We start from the raw sequence: 25,326 nt of genomic DNA, 5'->3' as shown, positions 1-25,326 counted from the left end.
CCAGGACTAAGACTGTTTCCCAGGGTCTCCATCCTCTTGTGACTCAACAGCTATACCCTGGCCTGATTAAGAGCAGGGTAACACGTGGTGTCAGGAGATATACCTACTTCCATCTATCTCAATCGATGGAAGCCAAGGACTTGCAGAGTAGATGTTTCCAGTCAAATTCTGTGAGTGCTGGGATAAATGAAGGCCCAATGTAGTGGCCTTGTGGCAACTGTCCTATAAAAGAGTCAGGGAGCTGGGACAGATCCTGGGAGGGGTGTGAGGTTTATAGTAAATCCAGCATGGGTGAACTTTTTAAAAACATTGCTTTGTTTGAGGCTTTGAGCTCTGTTAAGAGTGATGGGGATAATTCAAGAAGCCCTCCAACTGAAAGAAGATTTGGGAATTAAGTAGAATCAATGGTGACACATACAGAAGAGCCAGAGATGTTTTGAGTTATGATTTGGGAATTTAGTTGGTGTCTTTGAGACACGTGTGATAATAAATTACCCTGAGAAACAGTTGCTTTCAGCCTAAGTGTTGGAGGAGTATTTGTGGGGATTTTTTCAGGGGTGGGGAGGGGAGGGAAACTGAGGATGGATACCTATCGAGTACCTTCCTGCCATGAGGGGGCTCTCTGAGACAGTGAGTTCTAGTACAGACTACTATTAAAATAGGGTTTTTTTCCCTTTCATTTTAAAATGAAGTTGTTAAGAATTGGTGATTATGATATTTCTTTTTCCTTCTCATTCAAGTCTATTTTAGTTCAGAGTACATAACATTGGTGGAGACAGTCCACAGCAATTATGTTTTAGTCTCAAAGAGTTTGTTGACTAATACCAAACCTGGTCTTCTTAAATGCAATGAAAGCTCTACATGCTGCAGCTGCAAGGTGGCCTGGGACTGCTTTCATGGCCCTGTACTTCCATGGAAACACAAAAGCAGTCACCTCCTTTAAAGAATGGAGGATGCTCAGTTCCCATGGTGATGAGGGTCATGTTAGTATTTTGTCAAATCAATGTACAGGCCAACCCAATCTCCCTTCTTAGCAGGCAACTCATAGGCTGACTTCAAAAATTTATATCCTAGCAGCTTGGAGTGCTTAAAAACATAAGCTAGAAGTATAGAGAGACCAGGTGGGTAAGGCACAACTTCTGTTGGTGAAAGAGACGAGCTTTCTATAAGAGAAACTACCTCACCCACCTTGTCTCTCTAGTACAGTATGTGCTGCACTTCACAGTGAATCAGTCAGCTGCAACTGAGAGAAGTGATTCTGCCATGTTCATTTGCACTTAAAGATGCAGGTTAAACGCCTCAGAAGTATGAGTGTGCATGCAGTTTTGAGTTAAAACTGCAGCTTCTTATCCAGACTTCAAATGATGACTCCTAATATCCAAACAGAACACAAAGATTAAATTGGTAGGGGCTAATGCTGATTTCTGCCTGCTCCATCATCATATTCACAATTTTCAGTCTTTTTGGAGATGTTCAATCTGGGCAAGCATTTGTTTTGTGGGATTTTATTTTTGTGTTTATATTTTGTGTTCAGTCCACATTCATAGTTTCTGGCTTACTTTCTGGAAACTTAGGCCACCATTTTTGCTCCCAGCCCCACAGAAAATCATAATAAATTCTAGAGGCTAAATTCATCCATTAAAATCAGTACGATTACATCAGGTTTTACTTTGGACCTCAATGCATAATAGTCTGCTCAATGCAAAATACTTTCCTTAAAGGAAATGCCGTATTGAGAGAGGAAGACTGAAATACAATTCAAGTTACTACATGAAAATGGCACCCTGACACTCAACAGATCTGTACCCTTCATAATTTCAGAGGTAGCAATATTTTTGACTAGCCTTTACTTCTTGTACTCCTGTAAAAGTAATAAAGCTTGGGAAAGGGAAATAGGCTACTCATGCATCATCTGTTAAGTAAAGATCACTTTCAAGGTCAGATTCTGCCCTGAATTACAAATGGGAATTGTAGTATTGCAAATATAGAATTCATTAAGTTCTGTTCTCATCTTTAAGCAGTGGGATGAACTGTACCCATATATACATCAGTACAACCACAGTGTCTCCAAAGGAAAAGGGGAAGTGTAACTAACGGCAGAATTTGGCCAGTGGAATCTTTATTTAGGGACAATTTTGCATGAGAAAGAAAGCATCAGCATGATTTTCACATCCCAGGTTGTGTTTGAAGGGCTAGTAAATAAAAACAAAGCAAAAATAAAATAATAATTTTAATTTATAAATTAAACAAATTTCATCTGGAAACTAATGGGAAGGAACTAGTGTTTACAGTGATTTTTATTTTTCTTACCTGAGTAGAATTGCACTTTTAAACTCTGATCAAAAACTCAGTGGAACCTTTCTGGTTGTCCCCAGACTTATACCCTATTCTTCCTGGCTACAATTCCTATTCTTGTGATTTCAATGTCTACATAGCTTATGCAGGTGGGCTGGTGGCAGTTACGTATGCCAAAGTATAGTACCGTTAGCCAATTTTGTCCTACACACAATTTTCTGGATGTTCTTATGCCTATCTGCTCCCCTCTATACTGAAGAATGAGGATAATAATGTAGCCTGTTTTATTTTATTTCATTTCATTCATATTTATGGCAATATTGTTGATGTTATAAACCTTAACAGCCATAATGATCTGTTGCTTTAAGTAATATACCACATTGTCTATAGGTACTTGTGAATAAAGCTGGGGAGCAGGTTAGCACAGGGAGCAGTGCAAAAACTTGAGAGCTCCAGCATGACCCAGTATTGTTGTAATGGTTCATTGGCTACTGTAAGATTTCTAGGCCACATCTATTCCCACTTTAGAAAGCTCTGACCCCACCCTTTTGAGGGAGAATGTGCTAAAAATCAAACTTTAAATTCTCAATGTTTTTCAAAGACTATCTGCTCCCATGGGAAAGAGAATATACTCCAATATGGCATCACATGGTAGCAGTTGTCACTGTATTTCTATTGCACGTTTTGAACCTCTTCTGTGCTTTAATTAAATAAAACTATAGGTTCCAATGGTTAATCACAGTGGAGCGGCATAAGTATAGAGTAGAGTATCTGTTTCATCACTGGACTTTCTGTCATATCAACTTCATATTATTCCTAACCTAGCTATTTGTGCCTTATTGTAAACTGCACACAAGATTATATGTTGGCTATTTTTAGTGGTATAGGGCTGTCGGTATGAAAGATAAAAGTGTTGAGCACCAAGGAAGAGATTCACAAGGGGGACTTTGACATCTAAAGTAGCAGTTAGGCAGCTAAGTCCAACATTTAGGCACCAGTAGCATTTACAAAACCCCAGTTCCACTGCTACCCAAACCTGCAGGTGCCTAAGTTTCTGCCATTAAAGTCCCCAAGCCACCAAGTTGCAGTGGCTGGGCATGATCACAGCCACCTAAATCCTAACACTGCCCAGCAGCTTGGTGCCTAACAGGCATTCTCCTGTCTATCTTGCCTTCGGGAATTGATCCAGTGGAAATGCTCAGGGCATGTCTGAATCCACACACAATGGCTGGAGAAATAGGCAGTGGTCCTGCCTCCTTTAACAATTAGCCTTGTGGGTAAAGCATTCACCCAAGATGCCAGAGAACAAGGCTGACTTTCCCCCTTTGCCTATTGTGAGTGCCCTAACTAGGCTCTATAGTCATTGTAACTCTGTCTCTCTTTGACCCAATGACTACTTAATTATTTATACACAATGGAACAGCTTCAGCAGGGAGACTGCGAGTCCTGCCCCATATTACCCCATAGCCCAGTGGACAGGATACTGTCCAGGAAGGAATGAAGACTCAGATTCAGTTTTTTTCCCATCAGGCACAGGAAATGAATCCAGGTCTCTCACATCCTGGGCAACTGCTGTAACTACTGGTCTACAATTTATAAGGTGGCAACCTCCTCCTCCGCCATGTCAGTTTTTTTTCTTGACAGAGGACTGGCCAGGACTGGCGCTAGGGGTTTGAGTGCCCTAGGCGCATGGCCATTTCGCCACCCTGCGCGCTGGTCCCCCGGCTCCGCAGTCCTGCCTGCAGACGGTCGGCTGCTCCCACGGCTCCGGTGGAGCTGCCGCAGTCGTGCCTGCAGGAGGTCCACCGCAGGTGCGCGAGCAGCCAACCTTCCGCAGGCATGACTGCGGCAGCTCCACCAGAGCCGCAGCCCAGAGGACCATCTGCAGGCACCACTGCGGCAGCTCCACTGGAGCTGCCTGCCGCCCCCTCCGGCAAAATGCCGGCCCCTAATAATGCTGGCGCCCTAAGCAATTGCCTAAGCCGCCTAAATGCAAGTGCTGGCCTGGGACTGGCCTCGCTTAGGCGATTGCTTCTGACTCAGACTTACAAACATCTAACTCCCTTTGAAGAGAGGGGTATGACTTAGGTTACACACTCTCCTTGACATTTCCTATGGGCCCACTAGGTTGGCTTTTCATTCATCATGCTGGCTTTTGTGAATCCCATTCTTAGCTATCTACTTTTTCCTATGCACTCTACAGGGAGACTGGGTACCTAACTCAGGAGTGTGAATTCCACTAGGTGGCAGGTTGCCTAATAGTTAGGCATTATGTGGAGATTAAATCCCCTTGTGAATCCCACCCCAAGTGACTTGGATCCAAAATTGTTTCTCGTTTAAAAAAATAAAGCTACCTATATCTATCTCCAACTTATGGTTTTATAGCACCCTTCACGGAAAATCTAAGCACTTGGACAGAAAACCTTGCATAAACACTGCCAAACTAAAGCTTAATAGCAGCATTCTCTTTCAGAGCAGTGCTGGGAGTCAAGGATTTTTCCTCATTATTCTTAGTTGTGGTGTGAATCTAATGAGAGAAAGAAGGAAGATAAAAATCTTTGTTCTAAATGATTTCTCATAGAGTTAATTGAAAATGGAGGAACACATCTCTTACAGTTGTCAGCGTGAAACATTTCCTCCCAGAATTATCCCAGTAACCCTTCACCAATGGGAGCAATGATGGGACATTTTAGGACTATAATAGTGTAGAAAGGTGTGAGGGGAATGATTTTATTCAGGTATCAATGCTTATAACTTCTTCAGTGTTTTCAAACATAATCTTTTTAAAGTCAGTATTCTAAAATTGTAGTTTCCATTAAACAATTGTTCAAGATTCTTGTGTCTTTCTAAATTTGATGAGCTAGTTGCAAAAGCACACCACTTGATAAATATAGTGTGTGTGTATTTAAGCAGTTTCTTAGTTAATATGGATCATTAGTAACATAGAATATCAGACAATGCTATTTGCCAATTATGTGTATCATTTCCATATTTCATTAATAGCAGAGAATTACAATAAGGAATGCACACATTTGGTACTTCTCTGCATTTGGTTAACAAATGTGTGCATTCCTTACAGTAATTTTCTGAACACAAGTTCCTATATATGTACTATATCTAAAATTGTGTATAGTTCTAAGGATGCAGGGACAAGACAAATAAGTTAGACTTTAAATAAAGACGAGTTGACAAATTTTCTAACAAACTGTTTTACAAATGTGTCGTAGTATTCTGCTCCAGAAGATTTCTATTTACAAAGCTTGGTACATATGTAAAATTAAATATATAACAAATATTTGTTCTAAATGAGAAATTTCAGTGTGAGTTTAAAAATATGAATTTTCACAAGAAATGGATAAGAACCTATTTTAAAGACTTTTCAAGATGAGAACTGTGGCCAGCAATGGCACTCTCTGTGTTACTGTGGCACCCTAGAGACTAATAAATTTATTTGAGCATAATTTATTTCAGCATAAGCTTTTGTGGGCTACAGCCCATTTCTTCGGATCCAAAGAAGTGGGCTGTAGCCCACGAAAGCTTATGCTCAAATAAATTTGTTAGTCTCTAAGGTGCCACAAGTACTCCTGTTCTTTTTGTGGAAACAGACTAACATGGCTACCACTCTGAAACTCTTTGTGTTAACGCACCCTTCCTTCTCAAGAAGAGACAGGCTTTACTTTATGTTGCCATTGGCAGCTACTGGGTATCACCAGTGATCAAATCTGAATTTGATTGCCTAAGAATATACAGAAAACACTAAATATATTCCTTTATTATAAAATACAAGATAATAAAAATATAAAACATTTATAAAGCAAGATATAACCTTTACTTATTGGCTGTGGCTCTGTGTAAAAACATGAAGACATACAACTTCATAACTAGTGTTAAGGGAGAATTCCAAAAGGATTTTCTTTCTGCCTTATTATTTTATTTTATGAAGTAAAATAAATAACAATAAGAGACTATGAACTAACATAACTCATAAGCATAACATGTAAGGACATATGATTGTGTCCATTTACTAAAACTCAGTAATGATATTTAACAATATGTAACAGTAGCCTGAGTAATACAAATTGTAATTGATTGATTTATAATCTTTTATTTCTGAATCAATTTTGATGACTTCAACTTCACAGGGTCTAATCTTGGAAAGACTTAACATGTGAGTCTTTTGACTCATGAATAAACCCACTGAAGTCAATGGGACTACTCATGCACTGAAGCATTTGAGGCTTTAGTCCCATAGCCATACTTTTTAAAACTTATAATGATCTAAAAAGCTTCTTCTGTTTTGAAAGTTGGAACACTAGCAGAATGCTCCTCAGACTTTGTCCTCACTGCCAAGAACAGTGTGTTTTCTACTGTAGTGTAACTAAATGTGTGGTAACTGCCCTAAAGTGAAAACCTATTGGAGACAAGGCACTGTATTTTTTACTGCAATGTAGCTAGGATCAACACTATACCCGAGCATTCCCCATTAGGACCCGGCCTGGTCATGCTCTACTTGAAGCATGTGGTGCATGCACTAAGAAGACTCCTCCCTCTGTCCCTGGCCTGTGGTTGACCTCACCTAACTACCCTGTGGTAAAACTACCACTGAGATTTTACAGCAGGATAGCTAACGTTACTTGTGGTAAAAACACAGCTTTTTGGTACCGAAAACATGCTCTCGGATAGACAAAGGTTATTCTCAAAGTATACCCACTAGAAATGTTGTACTCAGGCAATACTGCCATCCCCAAGAGTTCAGAAATCTTGAGTTCATTCTGAAAATATAAAGCTTAAAAAATGGTCTTGTGTCTTATTTTTGACATTCTTAGGAGACAGGCTCCTGGCATTTATTTGTGCTGGTGTATGTTTCAGGGTGAAAATTCAACCTAAAATGAACACAAAAAGCCCGATCATCAGTCTGCTATGACTCTTTTACACCTTTGCAACAATGCAAAGGGGCAATAAAATCAGCTTATCTGGCCTGAGGATTCCCCAGCCTAGGTTCTGTGCCACTTCCTTTCTGGATGTTCCCAGGGGAAGCTTATATGAATGGGATGTCTCTATACCCAGTGCTTCCTGTCTGATTAACAGCCCTTTTGAGCTAAAGCTGCCATCGGGCTGCATTAATCTACCAATTTTGACAATCCACCCTGGTCCCATGGTGAGTACAGTTTGGCAGGACTAGCATACCTGGGCTGCTTGCAAGTTTGATCAATCTACAATAATGGCCCCAAATCAAGACACATGCCATAGTATTCATGGTGGCAATCTTACTCTTGTGTCCCTCTGACTGCTGTGTATTCCTCTCTGCAGTAAGTGATGTAATGGAGTGCTTTCAGTAGGATGAAAAAGTTAATTACTAAATTAAGCAAACTTCTGGTGTATGGCTAATAAAGCAATTTTACCATGTGGACTTTTTTTAAAAAATGTCATTTCTTTTGCCAGTTAAATAGAGACACTAAATCAAACATCGTAATTAGGATCAGCATTGAGCATTTTTATAAGAAATGACTTTAATTGTCAATACCAGATTGGAAAATTATAGCAACTGTACTGGTTTAATGATTTGTTCTGAAATTGTAGTTGACAGTTGAGGTGGTTTAACTCTGTTATACAGATCATTATGAGGTTTTTCAGTCTCCCTGAGGTGGTTAAGAGAATTGTAGATGAAAAGGGCTTATTCACTCACAAACATACATCCTTTCCCTGAGATTTTGAGATTTCTCCTCAACTATTTTGAAAAGATGAGGCACTATATGTGTTAAAAATGCACCTTTATGAGTTTCTTCATTCTAGAATTCTATTTTTCTTCCTTTCACTTAACCTTAAAATCAGACCGAAATTGTGCATAATCCAAATATTCACTCTTATAAGTGCCTTAATTTAGACACCTACGTACATATTTAGGGACCTGTACACACTGAACGGGTCAGTGGCATGGCTGGAGAGTGTGCTGAAGCAGAGCTGAGAGTGAGTGGAGTTGAGAGGAATGGTGGTTCTCGCAGTTTGCTAATTGCTGGACATGATGTGTACAACTGCCTAAATGACTACTAACTCCTGCCAACAACATATTTACTACAAGTCAAAACATTAGAAAATTCAATGAAAAAAAAAAAGTTAATTCAGAATTAAGGTTGCTTGGTGGTATATTGCCTCCTCTCAGAAAGCTGAGTTGAGCAAAACTCCTACCAGAAAATGCAGGGTTAAGGTTGCCCATGTAGAGGTACCCATGCTATAGCTCTGCTCCAGACAGCGTTCTCAAAATATTGGTGTAGCTGGCCGTGTCTCAGGGTAGGCCTAGAGGGACTGGGCCAGTTTGTACTTGGATGGCTAGCTTGAGCCACCATCTGTGCTCCCTTGACTACATTGGTATTTTTAGCATGCTATCTCAAGCAGATCTCATGTGGGTGCATCTACAAGCTGGGAATCATACCTCCCATTTCAAATGTAGATGTACCTTTACTCACAGGATACAATCTCAACCTACATTTTCATTTAACTGTCATTAAAGTATTAGAATCCACTCATATTCTACCTTATTGCTGACAATATCATTTGTGATAAAAGCCCTACGGCTTGTTACTGATGCATCCTACAAAATTCAGTAGAGAAATGATAAATACTGCGGTACTTCATTTCCTCACACACGTTATACAAAACACAGGTTTCTTTGTATCATGATCACAGCTCTGTCACACCTCAAAGTAATCCACACATGTCCTCATATTGCAAACACCTTTACCAAGCAGATCCAATTGCAGCCTCTACCATTCTACCCCAGCACATTGACTGTACCTGAAATATATATAGGTAATTCCCACAGGTTACTACAAGCTCCAGGAGAACCAAAGAAAGGTGCCATGCGTATCCTATACTTTTTTTCCTTCTTGATCTTTTATAGTGTTAGATGGAATCATGTGGATGAGAGTGAATGGGTTGTAAAATGAGGTGAAGCTGTTGCTCATTTCAGCAATTGTGGGACTGGCAGAGTAAAGGTATGTGTATTAGAGCATATCGGGGCATTGCTAAAAAGAGCAAAGTTAAGGTTATATTGGTAACCTTAACTGTGCATTTCCTGGTTTTTAGAAGTTTGAGTTTCTCAACTCAACATTTGACAAGGAGATGATATGTCACTAGAGTACCTTAAGTCTGTGTTAATGTATTTTTTTGCCATTGAATATATATTTCAATTTCATCTACATAGATGCCCAAGTTGGAGTGTTAGTCTCCATGGCATAACCATTCAATAGCTGAAGGAAAGATATTAGGAAAGTTCATGAGGGAACCAGGCACCCTTCACCGATTGGTGCAGCCTGCAAGTATATGGCCTAAGTCTTCTAACTGTCCATAGCAACAAAGAGAAGAGACATAAAAGCAGCACATTTGCAGCACATTTGATCACTTTGCATTTTTATTCTCAAAATTAAATCAATATATGCTATTTTACCATTTGGGGGTAATTTAGTAAATCAAAATTCCACTATCCATCAGTAAGGTATAGATTATCTTAGAATATCAGGGTTGGAAGGGATCTCAGGAGGTCATCTAGTCCAACCCCCTGCTCAAAGCAGGACCAATCCACAACTAAATCATCTCAGCTAGAGCTTTGTGAAGCCTGATCTTAAAAATCTCTAAGGAAGGAGATTCTACCACCTCACTAGATAACCCATTCCAGTTCCACCAACCTCCTAGGGAAAAAGATTTCGTAATATCCAACCTAAACCTCCCCCACTGCAACTTGAGACCATTACTTCTTGTTCTGTCATCTGCTACCACTGAGAACAGTCTAGATCCATCCTCTTTGGAACCCTGTTTCAAGTAGTTGAAAGCAGCTATCAAATCTCCCCCATTCTTCTCTTCTGCAGACTAAACAATCCCATTTCCTTCAGCCTTTCCTCATAAATCACGTGCTCCAGGCCCCTAATCATTTTTGTTTCCCTCCGCTGGACTCTTTCCAATTTTTCCACATCCTTCTTGTAGTGTGGGGCCCAAAACTGGACACAGTACTCCAGATGAGATCTCACCAGTGCTGAATGGAGGGGAATGATCACGTCCCTTGATCTGCTGGCAATGCCCCTACTTATACAGCCCAAAATGTCATTAGACTTCTTGGCAACGAGGGCACACTGTTGACTCATATCCAGCTTCTCGTCCACTGTAACCCCTAGGTCCTTTTCTGCAGAACTGCTTCCTAGCTATTCGGTCCCTAGTCTGTAGCAGTGCATGTGATTCTTCCGTCCTAAGTGCAGGACTCTTCACTTGTCCCTGTTGAACCTCGTCAGATTTCTTTTGGCCCAATCTCTAATTTGTCTAGGTCCCTCTGTATTCTATCCCTACCCTCCAGTGTATCTACCACTCCTCCCAGTTTAGTCTCATCTACAAACTTGCTGAGGGTGCAATCCATACCATCCTCCAGACCATTAATGAAGATATGGAACAAACTTAGAAGAAATGAAATGCTTATTTTTTTGTAATGAGTTTTCTCAGGAACAAAAAGACTCTTCCAGACATGCTCTATTTCTTGATATGGCTAAATCAACTATAGCTTTAAAATCAAGAACTGGGACACTCTTGTGGCATCATTTTTAGGGTTGCAAAAACAAAGAAACAAACAAAACAAAAAACCACCACAATACAAAAGACAAAATTATACCATTTTGGCTGAGCAAAGTAAGTTTTAATCAGAACATTGGAAAAGCCTGAGGCAGAGGGAAATCAAGACCTCACATTGCTGGGGCTGCAGGAAATGCAATCTCTCTTTTGTCCCATACTTCTACCTATGATTATCACAAGCCACAACATAGTTTGGTGCATTGTGGAGATTGTCTGTAGCCTAGACTTTAACAGAAAGGAGAAAGGAAAGATTTGTAGGGTGGCAGGCAGAGTAAATGTGGAGGGGACACATAAGGAGCTGATGGGAGATAGGACAAGAGTAGTGGGAGAGAGAAGAGCTGCACGGACCAGAAGGATGGGGCATCCAGAGTCCGGGAAGAAGAGTTGGAATGAGAAGACCTGAAGAGGACAGAGGCTGGTGAGGGTTGTAGGATGGAGGAAAGCAAGAACCTAGACAGGGTGAGCAGAGGACTTGGTGATTGGGGGAGTGGTGGAAGCAGAGACCCAAAGAATGGGAAGTGTATGTGTCAGGTAGGGTGACCAAACAGCAAGTGTGAAAAATCAGGACAGGCATGGGGGGTAATAGGAGTCTATATAAGAAAAAAAATTGGGACTGTCCCTATAAAATCGGGACATCTGGTCACCCTAGTGTGAAGGGTCAGAATGGGGGCCCAAAAGGGAATGAGGGGACAGGGAATGGTGGTGATGTGGTAAACAGGGACCCAGAGTGTAGAGAAGGGAAACTGGTGACAAGTGGGTGGGGGTGGGGGGGAGAAGGCAAGAGGGACACAGAAATCCTACCATGTAGGTATGGAAGGCAGAAATGGAATGACACTATAGAGACCCTGGGATGAGGGGAAAAGGAAATGGTGTACAGTAGGGGAAGGGAGAAATGGGGACCTACACAGAGCCCTTGATTGGGGAACAGGGGATGCATAGAGCCTCTGCCACGGTGTGGCAAATGGAGGATAATGGTACTGGGGGGAAGAGGAGCAGAGGGGATGCATAGAGCCTCTAGCATGAGACGGGAGTGGGTGGCAGGATTCTTGTGGGGAAGATGGAGGGAAAATGTAGCCTTGAGTGCATGCAATGCACTCTGCCTACTGAAACCATAAGGGACTCAACTCCCAATTAATAATATGTACTGATACTACCAGCTTTTGATTCAACAAGTGACATCTACATATTATGTAGTGAAGTATTTTTCCCTCTGACGTTTTGTGTGTGTTTCTCATGAACACTGAACAGGTGCTGTAGGATTCATTTTGAGCAAAGAAACAGCTTTAATTGTGCCTATAGTCACATTTCTCTGCTTCTGATTCCCCAATCCTCAGGCTTGTCCAAGGCAAGTTCAAGCCCTGGACTAATTTTAGAGCCTTTTCTCTTCACTCCAATACTGTTCATGACAATGAATACTCAAACCACAGGAATGTTTGTTCCTGATTGACTCAGAGCAAATTCTATTCAGGAGAGCATTTTGTCTTTGACAAACATTTAACAACCACCTTTAAATGTCTCACCTTTTTCAAATGAAAAAAAACAAAACAAAAACCATTTCAGGTGTCTCTGCCCCCTCCCACAAAAAGAGTTCCCACAGTGCTGAAACAACACATTGAGTGCCTGGTTTCCATATACTCACTAATCAGTATTTGAAACCTGGAGCCTCTTTTACGGTCAGATGCATAATTGCATGTAGGCAGGCCTCTTCCAATCATTCAGCAGCAGTGGGAGTGAGAGTCTCTAATTGGTCCTTTTAAAAAATACATAATAGAGAACCAATGATACGAAGGAAAATATTTGCTACAGAGTAAGCAGGGTGTGTAGAGACTACAGACAGAAAATAGAGTATGAAAGAGCACTGAAGATATCTCTAAAAAGGTTACATGGAGGGCACTCCAAATAGAAAAGTCTGTCTTGTTCTGTGAAGTGCCAAACATGTTTATGATGCTGTATAAATAATAACAACTTAGAAGCAATCAAAATGGTGCTAAAAATCCTAACTCATGATTAGAAAGCAACTCCAGGCCATCTGGACTGTCTTAGCTTTAACTGCAAATCTTCTTTACTTTGCTACATAGAACATGGTGTGGTGCTCTGCAAACACTCCAACAATCAGAAGAGCAACAGATGGGAAGAACGATATTGAATGATCGCATGGACAGAACTGTGTTGTTAATATCTGATTCTTGTAATTACATCTGACTATCCTCCAAAGTGACTGGGACACCAGAAATATGTAGAGAGATCCTCATTCACTGCTCTCCTTCCTGGTTCAGCCAAACTTCCTCAGACTCTTAGAAAGTACATCTATAAATACAGATCCTTGCTTTATTAAAGATTTCAAGAGATAGCTACATACACAATTATTTTTTCTTTTTTCTCCCAGCCTTGGGTAGATACAACAATTTTGGTAGTGCCTCTGGCACTACCATTTGTGCACACTATGCACAAATATTAAAATGCAATTATTCTGTTTTAAATACTACGGCTAAATTGTGATTTTAAAGCACAGCTCTTGACACTTTCAGAAGTGCTGGGCGAGTACGGAGTGGCGTGCACTCTTTGGAGAGGTGCAGAATAGCCATGTGCACCCCATTCTGAACCATTTGCTTCTTGGCTGAAATAGGGCCATGGATGGACCTCTTCCTCCCCTTCCCTTTACAAATATTTAATGTCACTGCTTGTGCTAGATGCTGCAGAGCAGATTCTGTGATGCTCTGTGACTACTTTGCATTGTTCCTTTGGGTCAAAGTGGCTTACAATAGAATAAACAGCCACGGGGTGACCATTGCATTGTAGGGGGATCCTCAAGTGGTGCAGAACCAGTACTGGGCCACAGCCAGAGAAAAGGATAGATGACATGATTCAGTTTCCTTGCCTTGCCACCTTGGTGGTCCCTGTCTGCTGTCACTATTCCTTGGGGCTGCTGGCAGCGAGTGCAAGTGAAACTCAGTGAAGGTTTTTCCTAAGTAAGTGATCACAGAGAAAATACTTCAGGATATAACCTGTAGTCTGTAAAGAACTCGGGGACCTTTTAGGATGAAAATTGCTATAGAAATGAAAACTTGTGTATTGTTATAAATCATAATGCCATCCAACTTTAACCAGCTTGCTTTCTCCCAGGAGAATATCTTCCATCACATTCATTCCTTAAATCAGGTGGGAAGTGACAACACCTTTGTCAATCCATGGACTCACTAAGGAGCTGGGGAATAGGCCAAGCGGGGTGGGGGAGGGGAAGGCTTTTTAAACTTAACCTTCTCATTGATCCACCACAAGCCATGTTTCTTCAATTTTCTTTTCTTAGTTGGGAAAGATAGATTTAATCATTTAGGTTTCAGTTACAATTCTATTTGATCAAAAGTTAATCAATTTTTCACAGTATGCTGTGCCGTTAACTCCCATCGTTGTTGATATTTGCCAAAACAATGCTTTTGTTGCAGAGGAACAAATGCTTCTCCTTCAGAGAGCCTGACAGTTGAATTGGCTTTTGCTTTGAAATGCATTTTAGCATCCGAACCTGAGAGAATGCCACGCTTATTCTCTGTGCAATAGTTCTTTGAAATGTAACTAGGTTTGTAAAATGCCAAACAACTAAACTATTTCCTCCTTCCACTCCCCTGCAACATACACACACGCATACAGAATGACAAATGATTGTCTACAACTATTACAGGAACCTATTCACATATTGAGATTGTTGTGAAATGGACCACAGTTTGAATAACAACCTCAAAAATTGTGAAATATTGATAACCATAGTTTTTAACCTTCAGCTGTAGCAGAAAATGTATGTTCCTACACAACTGTACAATGGTTTATATAAAGTGCTTTATAGTACCAGCAAGGGAGAGAATGCCCATATTCATAGCTGAACATGTGTGCTTTGCTTGCATGGTAGCTGGATGCAGAATGGCCATTCTCAAAACATCTCTGCAGACAAAACCCTATTCACATACATTTTAGTGGAAAAGCAAATCAAAAGGACTTTAATATAGTTGTAGCAAACAGGTGCAAATAAATGTACAAGTACTATTTTTTTCAGTATATTCCCAGTTGTGTTCCTTTAGGAAAAATAGCCACTGAATTGCATGAATGTTGGCTGTTACATATATATATATATATATATATATATAGTTTAAATTGTTCTTGATCTAAAAGGCACTAACTGTGTTTCCACTAATAAGATGAGGTTTATACAAAACTTCTGTGTTTATAGGCAGTAAAAAATCCTGTGAAAGAAAATTTAGAGTTGTTACAAAAGCACAATTTTTCTGAACTCAATATAATTTGCAGGCAGCATCTGCACTTTAACAGAAACATCGGAACATAAAAAGGATTAGAAGACCCCCAAGCCTGTGATATGTACTATCTTGTTTTCCACTTTTGTTTTTCTTTCTGTTTTTCTCCTATGTGTAAAATTTAAAATAGATGATAGATTCACTTCCCCCTATATTTTGCATCTCACATTTCCTGTTCTGAAAGCTATATTATGTACTTATAATTTAAAATAGAAACAGCATTGTCTAGTGTTTTTCTTACAATTGCTTAATCTCTGGTTTATTCTGGTAATCCTTTTTTAATCTAGTCCCAATTTACAATTTTCATCTATTTGAGGCTATATCAGAAAAGCAGTTAGAGACTTTGGCATGGATTCTCCACGCATTTACGCTATTATAAGTTAGGAGTATCTTCATTAAAGTAAATGGTCTTTCACTCGTGTGAGAGGAGAATCGGATACACCCACTACTGAATATTCTTGGAGACTTTGGGTATGTCCATGTACCCAAAAATTGTATTAAAGACTGGGCACTGCCTGTAACCTTTTACTATTGATGTGCTATGAAATTTATTTTAAAATAAATTTCATAGTGATTTAGGTATGACAATGTTCTTTATGTTCAAAGCTCTAGAAATATGTTGAGATGATTTAGAAGTTACAATTCCAAATCAATTCAGAGCCCTTGCAGTGTTTCCCATATACTGGTCCCTAACAGGGATAAATCTACCACACTTTGTGTTCATATCCAACAGAAATGGGCTAAGCCAGAACCATATTTAATATGAGTTCCAAAACTCAGTTTAAAGGCCACCATAAGGATATCCTTAATGTAGTAGAGAAAGGATAACAACAACCACTGTCTAGAAGCTGAAGACAGACAAATTCAAAATAGAAAACAGGCACATTTTTTTTAACAACTTGAGTGATTTTGACCATTGGAACAAAATACCAAGGGAAGTGGTGGATTCTCCATCTGTTGGTATAATCAGATCAAGACTGGATGGCTTTCTGGAAGCTGTGCTTTAGCTGTAGGCAAGTTATGCTGTAGTCAAATGCACAAGCTCAGTACAAAGGTAACTGGGTGAAATTTAATGGCCTGTTGATATATCAAAAGTCAAACTAAATGATATGGTCCTTTCTGACATTAAACTCTATGAAATTACAGTAGAACTTCAGAATTATGAACACTAGGCTTATGAACTGACCAGTCAACCACTCCTCATTTGGAATCGAAAGTACATAATCAGGCAGCAACAGAGAAAAAAAATAGAATACAGTTCTGTTTTAAATGTAAAAAAACTAAGGAAAGCAGCATTTTTCTTCTACATAATAAAGTTTCAAAGCTGTATTAAGTCAATTTCAATTGTAAACTTTTGAAGGAACAACCATAATGTTTTGTTCAGAGTTATGAACATTTCAGAGTTATGAACAACCTTCATTCCTGAGGTGTTTGTAACTCTGAGGTTCTACTGTAGATCAAATTTTGCTAATAGAAGACAACCTTATGTAAAAGTTCTCTAGATATTGAAAGAGGAGGGCCAGCGATATTTGAATCTATATTAACAGCTTTCAGTGCTGTGACACTCTGATGCAAATGGAAGGTATGGAAAGTAATTTGATTTTAAAAGGTTCACTTAAAAATAAGGTAAAACATGTATTTCATTCATTTTAAAATAGGTATTGTAAGTTAATTAAATTCTAGATAATTGTTTAAAACTTGATAAAGTTGACTTAATAAATCTTAATGTACCATTTCATCAAACTTAAGTAATTTGACAGAAAAACAATGAGAATATCTGTGGTTTTGATGCTATTCATGATCTTAGATCTAAAGCTGAGTGCCTTTATTCTAAAGCATTGTTCACATATACCTGACAGTTGAAAGAAGAAAGCAATAATACAGAGCAGTTTTAGGGAAGAGAATAAAAAATAATTGGTGGGATCCACAAAGGGACTTAGGTATTACAAGGCCGAGCACCACAATGCCTAATTTTTAGGTATCCACTCTGAGTTCCTCAAAGCTCAGTTAGGCACCTAGGCTTCCTATATGATGTATGGGAAAGACAGGTGTCTTAGGGTATGTCTACACTATGAAATTAGGTCGATTTTATATTAGGTCGATTTTATATTTCTAGATGTATGTCCACACTAAGCGCATTAAGTCAGCAGAGTGCGTCCTCACTACTGTGGCTAGCATTGACTTATGGAGCGGTGCACTGTGGGTAGCTATCCCACAGTTACCGCAGTCTCCGCCACCCATTGGAATTCTGGGTTAAGCTCCCAATGCCTGATAGGGCAAAAACATTGTTGCGGGTGGTTTTGGGTACATGTCGTCAGTCTCCCCTCCCTCCGTGAAAGCAATGGCAGACAATTGTTTTGCACCTTTTTTCCACGCAGATGCCATACCACGGCAAGCGTGCAGCCCACTCAGCTCAGCTCACCGACACTACTTCTGTTGTGTCCTGGGTGCTGCTGGCAGCAGACAGTGCAGTAGGTCTGCAAACCATCGTCATACACCACTTCCGCTGCAACTCTGCTCTGCTGCTATTGCCTCAATAGCAAATTTCTCCTTGTTGTCTGTCATGGGCTCCTGGGTATGTGTGCTCTTCCTCAGGAAATGTGTGCAGTGCTAACCGTCCTCCTCCTCGGCTTCCGCTGCAACTCTGCTCTCCTGTAGATGCCATATCATGGCAAGCATGGAGCCCGCTCAGCTCACCACTGCTGCTGTGAACATTGTAAACACCTCACGCATTATCCTGCAGTATGTGCAGAACTTGCAAAAGCAGGCAAGAAGGCGACAACAGCGTGATCATGTTAGTGATGAGGAGATGGACAAAGACTTCTCTCAAAGCACGGGCCCTGGCAATTTGGACATTATGGTGGTAATGAGGCAGGTTCATGCTACGGAACTCCGTATTTGGGCCTGGGAAACAAGCACAGACTGGTGAGACCGTATAGTGTTGCAGGTCTGGATGATTCCCAGTCGCTGTGAAACTTTTGCATGTGTAAGGGCACTTTCGTGGGACTTTGAGACTTGCTTTCCCCTGCTCTGAAGCGCGAGAATGCCAAGATAAGAGCAGCCCTCACAGTTAAGAAGTGAGTGGCAATAGCCCTCTGGAAGCTTGCAACACCAGACCGGTCAGTTGGGAATCAATTTGGAGTGGGTAAATCTACCATGGGGGCTACTATGATCCAAGTACCAACACAATCACTGAGCTGCTGCTATCACGGGTAGTGACTCTGGGAAATGTGCAGGTCATAGTGGATGGCTTTGCTGCAATGGGGTTCCCTAACTGTGGTGAAATGCATATATCTATCTTGGGACTGGACCACCTTGGCAGTCAATATGTACTTTTTCAATGCAAGCACTGGTGGATCACAAGGGATGTTTCACCAACATCAACATGGGATGGCCGGGAAAGGTGCATGACGCTCGCATCTTCAAGAACTCTGGTCTGTTTGAACAGCTGCAGGAAGGAACTTCTTTCCCAAACCAGAGAATTATCATTGGGGATGTTGAAATGCCTATAGTTAGATTTGGGGACCCAGCCTACCCCTTAATGCCATGGCTCATGAAGCCATACGCAGGCACCCTGGACAGTAGTAAGGAGCAGTTCAACTATAGGCTGAGCAATGGTGGTAGAATGTGCATTTGGACATTTAAAAGCTTTATGACGCAGTTTACTGACTAGGTTAGACCTCAGCAAAACCAATATTCCCATTGTTATTGCTGTTTGCCATGTGCTCCACAGTATCTGTGAGAGTAAGGGGGAAACATTTATGATGGGGTGGGAGGTTGAGGCAAATCTCCTGGCAGCCCATTATGCACAGCCAGACACGAGGACGATTAGAAGAGCACGGCTGGGTGTCCTGCGCATCAGAGAAGCTTTGAAAACCAGTTTCATGACTGGTCAGGCTATGGTATCACAGTTCTCTTTGTTTCTCCTTGATGAAAACCTGCCCCCTTGGTTGACTCTACTTCCCTGTAAATCAATCGACCTCCTCCTTTTGTCGGGGAAAAGACCACCACCTTATTGATTTGTGATCAGATAGCCTGAGGCACCTTTATTTCATACAAGCATATATGCAAGGAGAGACAGCATAGACCCCACGCAAGAGGCAGGCTGCTGCTCTGCCCTTTATAAATTTTACCAAGCTTATAAAGGTTAAAACCGCAAAACGTAACGCGCTGGTTACATATGTTATTTGCCTTATTTGGACATTTCAATATTGCAAATCAGCAAGCTATCCTATTTTCATTCCATATTGGGTTTTTCCTGTTATTGCTCTTTTGCAATCATGCTGACGGTCTAACTGTTCTATAATAACCCCCTAATTGCAGTTACATTTTGCAAAAGCCATTACCATACTGACACAAGCTGAGCTGACACTTATAGGCCACCCATGATCCTGTTTCCAGTTCCCCTTTCCCTGAGTTTCCTCATACCCTAGCGACCTTTGTGTAGAAACAAGAGAAAACAAGTTAGGACTCTTGCTGTTAGCTGAAGGCTTTTGGGCCTACTTCTCAGCAAATAGCCTGAGGCCTCGGGCAGGGTCGGGTTTTCCCTATCACTTTCAATCACCGCTTTCAAAGGCAATAAAGTCATTATTGTTTCAAAATCATGCATTCTTTATTAATTCATCACACAAATAGGGGGAAAACTCACAAGGTAGCCCGGGAGGGGGCATGAGGAGGGAAGCACCAGGCAGGGTGGTGGATAAGGGGAGGAGGACAGGACAAGGCCACACTACAGTTCAAAACTTATTGAATGTCAGCCTTCTGTTGCTTGGACAATCCTCTGGGGTGGAGTGGCTGTGTGTCCATAGCCTCCCCTTCCCCCTACGTTCTTGGGCATCTGGGTGAGGAGGATATGGAACTTGGGGAGGAGGGCAGGCGGTTATACAGGGCTATAGTGGCGGTCTATGCTCCTGCTGCCTTTCCTGCAGCTCCACCTGATGCCTGAGCATGTCAGTTTGATCCCTCATTAGTCTCAGCATTGCATCCTGCCTCCTCTCAGCGTCCTGCCTCATCTGATCATGTTCATTTATCGCTTTCCTGGACTCTGCCATTGTTTGCCTCCATGCATTCTGCTGAGCTCTTTCAGTGCAGGAGGACTGCATGAACTCTGAGAACATCTCGTTGCCAGTGCGTTTTTTTTTTTGGCCTTCTAATCTGCGCTAGCCTCTGGGATGGAGATGCTAGGGGGAGCGTAGAAACATTTGCATCTGAGGGAGGGAAAAAAGAGAGAGTAGTATTTAAAAAGATACATTTTAGAGAACAAAGGGAAGACTATTTCACACTGAATCAAGTGATTCACATTACATAACACATGTACTTTTGCTGCAAGGTAGCATTTTGCCTCTTATATTGAGTGCCTTCCGGTTTGGTGTGAGACATCACACACGCTCAGCTGGGCAACAGAATATGACTTGCAGGCAGCCATGGTAAGGCAAAGGCTTTCGGCTTCTTCAACCTTCATAACATTTGGGAATGGTTTCAAACAGCAGCGCCCTCCTTTCCTATACCAAGCAAAGCCCATTGGGTTGGCCATTTAAAATGAGGCGTTGCAGTTTTAGGGTGAATGTGCAGCACAATGCAACTCCGCCTCACACCCAATTCTTTGGGATGATCGCTTCCTCCTCCCCCACTGCGTGGCTAGTATCAGGGAAGATCCCGATCAGCCATGTTTATTGGTAGGCTTGTCTCAGCTCCTTAACTTTCATGCGGCACTGCTGTGTGTCCCTGTTGTACCCTCTGTCCATCATGCTCTTGGAGAGTTTGGCAAATATATTGGCATTTCATCTTTTGGAACGGAGTTCTGCCTGTAAGGATTCTTCTCCCCATACAGTGATCAGATCCAGTACCTCCCGTTTGGTCCATGCTGGAGCTCTTTTGCTATTCTGGGACTCCATGGTCACCTGTGCTGATGAGCTCTGCATGGTCACCTGTGCTGATCAGCTCGCCATGCTGGCCAAATAGGAAATGAAATTCAAAAGTTGCCGGGGCTCTTCTTGTCTACCTGGCCAGTGCATCTGAGTTGAGAGTGCTATCCAGAGCAGTCACAATGGAGCACTCGGATAGCTTCCAGAGGCCAATACCATCGAATTGCATCCACGCTACCCCAAATTCGACCCAGCAAGGTCAATTTTAGCGCTAAACCCCTCACCAGAGAGGAGTACAGAAATCGATTTTAAGAGCCCTTTAAGTCGACAAAACAGGCTTGGTCATGTGGACGGGTGCAGAGTTAAATCGACCTAATGCTGCTAAATTTGACCTAAACTCGTAGTGTAGTCCAGGGCTTAGAATGTGATCCACAACACCCAGTATTCTAGGCAGGGAGTTACCTAGACCAGCCAATTGGAAATGCCAATAAAAGCAAATTGTGCTAGGTCCCACTTTCTCTCCAAGTTAGAACTAAGTCTTGGCAGCAGTGAAGGAGGCATCTATCTCTGCTTAACAATCCATGAACAAGTATCTGCCATTTGGAGTCAGGCAGCTTAGGCACCTAAGGCATTTCTTGAAAGAATGAATTGGGCACATGCCTTGCACAATACAAAACAAATGAAGAAGTAGGTGGTGCTGGTGCTGCCTAGCTCATAAATTTTAGCCCAGTGGTTAGGGCACTTGCCTGGGATGTTGAAGACTGAAGTTCAGTTCTTCTACTTCAGCAGAGTGTTCCACTGTTGATAAATAGTTAAATATCTAAACAAGATTTCTGTTTAGGTGAAAATCAAATCCCTTCCACTAACAGAAATTGGTCCAATAAAATATATTATTTCACCTATCTTGTCTCTCTCACTTAAATAGGCAGACAGAGGGAGAGAGAGTGAATGACTCTGTAATCTGGTTGTTAGGGTACCCACTTCTGAAGCCGAGACCCACAGTCCAGTCTCCCTGTTCCAATTTGCTTTTATTATTTAGCCACAGTGGAACAGCTACAGCAGGAGACTGAGGGACCCCCACATCAAACTACCCCAATAACTCAGTTCAAATCCTTTCCCTCTCCCCTCTGGCTGAGAGAGAATTTTACTTGGTCTCCCACGTCACAGGGTGGGCTAATCACTGGCCTAAAAATTATAAAGTGTCACCATCACCTCCTTTTCCAATGGCAGCATCAGCCAGGTGTTGAATGGTACCCAATCTGGTAGGTGTACTCAGAGGCTATCTACTAGATTGGGACCTTCATGCCACTTAAACAACCAAATACTTTTCTTCTCCCAGTTTGCGAATTGCTCTGAGGCTTCAGCAGGGAACAGGTGTCTGGATCCCTAGAGTGAGGCAGGCGTGCCCAGGCTTAGAGGCAGAAACATAGGAACCAAGGGAACTTTTATCTTGAAAATTAGGTGAATCACCTATAGGGTTCAGCAGGATTTAAGAACATAAGAATGGCCATACTGGGTCAGACCAAAGGTCCATCTAGCCTAGTATCCTGTCTTTAACAGTGGCAATGCCAGGTGCTTCAGAGGGAATGAACGGAACAGATAATCATCAGTTGATCCAGTTTTGTGACTTGCAGGGGAGCCAAAACTAGGATTTAGGAACCTAAACCTGAGACTTAGGTGCCTAAGTACTTCGGTGCATCTGGGTCAGTTTCTCCAGTTGAAATTACATGATGAATTTTAAATGGAGATGTGTTGAAAATCAAGAGTTTCAGTTTGCAGAGGTTTAACTTTTTTTTTCCACAGTTTTGTTTTTTGAGTTTACATCCCACTTGAATTTCTCTTTGAATGTACGGTTTAAATAACACACAAATTCAGTATGAAACTCAGCCACACCTGTCAAGTTATGGCTGGTTTTCTGTTAATTCCCCTGCAAGCCCCTCCCCCCCATCAAATTCCTAACTTTGATAGAATTTTATATTTTCTCCAGCTTCCTCAAAATTCATCCCAGGTTTGCTCAAAACTTGGACTAGGTTTACTAAATAGTTTGGCAAATCTTTAAACAAAGCTGGTCTGTTTCAAGACTGAAAGGAAATCCCAAACCTGGTAACTTCTACCTACTTTGGGGTTTCATTATGAAAGGTTTGGACAGATCTAATTTTACACATCCCAAAAATCATGTCCTCATTGGAATTTGGTCAGGACACTAGAGTTAACAACCTTACTCTTACAAATACAGTGATATAGGATTTTTTTAATGACAGTTGGGAATCACTAGAACCAATTCTTGCAGCATCTATTCATTGGTGGTCTTCTCTCCAAGAATTGATATGGGCTGACCCTACTTAGTTTGAAATCTAATGAGATAATGCCCAGAGGATTATATGGTTGCAGACTACCATGGTTTATATATAAGTATTATGTTAGGATTTTAGAGGATTCAGCAAAACATGCTTTCAGTGGTTTTGCCTCTTTTGTTTCTTATTTTCAACAGTGCCAAAGTCATACATGAAGAAATAGGAATGTCCAGTATTTTGCACAGTTGTATTTATCTGTTAACAGGATGGGAAAAAAAACAACTAGCAAACTCTCTGTAGGCAACTCAAATAAGGTACTATACAAGGTTTAGATTTTTATTTTAAGTAGCAGAATACCTTGCCTGTGATTTAGTATACTTTGAAAAGCAGAAAACCACATATTGGACAATACCACTCAGAACTGAGCACAGTCCCAGGAGATACTGTGGATTGCAGCCTCTACTGATGTGTTTTATGCCAGATTCCACTTGGAGTTAGAGCCACAAAGGTGACTTAGGCCAGGTCTACACTACAAACTTATATCAATATAACTACATCGCTCAGGGATGTGAAAAATTCACTCCCTGAGTGATGTAGACTGACCTAACCCCTGGTGTAGACAGAGCTATGTCAACAGAGAGCTTCTCCTGTCAACATAGCTACTGCCTCTCAGGAAGATGGATTAACTATGTCATTGGGTGTAGTAGCATCTTCACTAAAGTGCTACATCAGCACTTGTGCAGCACTGTACATGAAGACAAGCCCTTAGGCACAGCATTGCAATGTCTAACAGTTAGGCAACCTACAGCCTAGTGGAATCAACATCCACAAGTTGGGCCCCAGGCTTCCTATGCAATGCACAGGGATATTTAGGAACCCAAGAATGGGAACCACAAAAGCCAGCTCATTAAGCTGGGAACTACTTGAGATAGCTTTCAACTCACCCCACCCCACCCCACCCCACCTGATGTGGAGAAGGCACTTGAACTTTGTCTCATCCTCCCTGGACAGTGTCCCAACACCTGGCTATATGATATTCTGGGGCAGAGCTCATTCAGAGTCTCCTATTGAAGCTATGAATTATGCCTATTGCCTATGAATAATCAAATATGCTTTTGAGTGGGAGGACTTGTAATTGGATCTCCCACATCCCAGGTGAGTGCCCTAATCATTGGACTACAGAGTCATTCTCTCTCTCTGGTCCCCCTCCCCCAGTGTTTTGTGGGGTCCCAGTCCGGTAGACAGTTTCTGGATATACCTAGTTGATCAGGCCCTGAAGGCAAGATGAGTGAGGGAATGCCTAGTTTGAAGATCTGTTGTGAGCTTAAGTATGAGTTAGACACCCAAGTGCCTAGACCGATGCGGCTGCGTACAGGATCATTGGTACATTCTTAGGTGCCATGAGATTTTATCCATAGAAATGTAGGTGTCCCTGTCTACAGAGTTAGCCAGCAGCTGAGAGATGGTGTTGAGGATCTAAATTTTGGACTTAGGCACCTAAGGAGGCAGTTAAACACCTAACACGATGTCAAGGAAGAAGCACAACATGTGATTGGAGAGTAGTTCAACAATACGAGCAAGTACCCATCATTTGTCTCCTTGAAATGAGGGTTTAACCAAAAAATCCACTGAGGTAAAAGGACAAATTGTGATCAAACAGACTGCACAGGCTGAAGAAGAACTCAATGCCTTAGGGAGGCCAAGGAAAACAAACTGTTGGCAAACGAGCAGTAAAACAAAGAGTTTTACCTATGTGAGACGTGCAAGTAGCATAGCTGTGTAATAAACGTCTGTCTCAAATCTGGACTTAGAGTTCAGCATCTGAGTGTTTACTGTGAACCTTCCCCAAGCTTATACCCAGCTTGGATCTATCTTGCTGCCACCAGACAGGAATATAGCGCCTGCCTCGCTCTGGTCCCCCCAGACTTTCCCTGGAGAAACCCCCCAAGACCCAGACCCCTG

General features: G+C 41.5%; 1 long non-coding RNA gene across 1 annotated transcript in view; it reads right to left on the bottom strand.

Annotated features, from left to right (window-relative positions):
- Window positions 1-892: 892 nt before the first annotated feature.
- LOC142046559 (uncharacterized) overlaps window positions 893-25,326 on the bottom strand; it is a 54,077-nt gene continuing 29,643 nt past the window's right edge. The window contains exon 3 of the long non-coding RNA XR_012655498.1: window positions 893-1,371. This is a non-coding gene — a long non-coding RNA (uncharacterized LOC142046559). The remainder of the gene's footprint in view (window positions 1,372-25,326) is intronic.

The sequence above is a fragment of the Chelonoidis abingdonii genome, chromosome 3 (assembly GCF_003597395.2).
Source record: "Chelonoidis abingdonii isolate Lonesome George chromosome 3, CheloAbing_2.0, whole genome shotgun sequence".
Classification (NCBI taxonomy): Eukaryota; Metazoa; Chordata; order Testudines; family Testudinidae; genus Chelonoidis; species Chelonoidis abingdonii.
This window is presented reverse-complemented; position numbering and strand designations above follow the sequence as displayed.